Source organism: Halyomorpha halys, unplaced genomic scaffold (genome assembly GCF_000696795.3).
Source record: "Halyomorpha halys isolate HHAL.00 unplaced genomic scaffold, Hhal_1.1 Scaffold268.1, whole genome shotgun sequence".
Taxonomy (NCBI): domain Eukaryota; kingdom Metazoa; phylum Arthropoda; class Insecta; order Hemiptera; family Pentatomidae; genus Halyomorpha; species Halyomorpha halys.
Window position 1 is genome coordinate 334186 of NW_027112076.1, and position 517 is coordinate 334702.

A 517-nucleotide genomic window follows, 5' to 3' on the forward strand; every position below is an offset into this window, starting at 1 on the left:
TTGGGAACGATGGGACAGGAAGGAGAGGAACCACTTTAGGACAAGTACCATAAACAGCAAATGCATTAGAGACTGCTTATGAGCGTTTTGCGTTTATACATTATCAAGGAGAAGAGATCAAGAGAATGCAGAGTGAAATAAAAGTCCAATATACATTTCCAAAAATAGCACAAAAATGTACTACTATACTACGTATATTGTTACTGTCTCCTTGAAGGGGAAATTCACTCTTTAGTTAGCCAAAGTCCATCAATAGATGGTATTTGTAAGACGCTAGCTTTTAGTGGATCAGAAGAATCTATAGTAAACTTTATTGATCCAAATAATACTTTTAGAAATATAATAATTGATTACATAGAATTGAAGTTAAATAGGTAATTGTTTCCATCAGCTCCCCCAAAATGGCGGAAGCCCATTTTTCCGAACGTGAGCATACTGCCGGTCCCGAACGGAGCCGAGAGTCTCCGGAGGTGACCGATTCCCAGCTGCTCGTTTGAAAAATAAATTCCCGCAACTT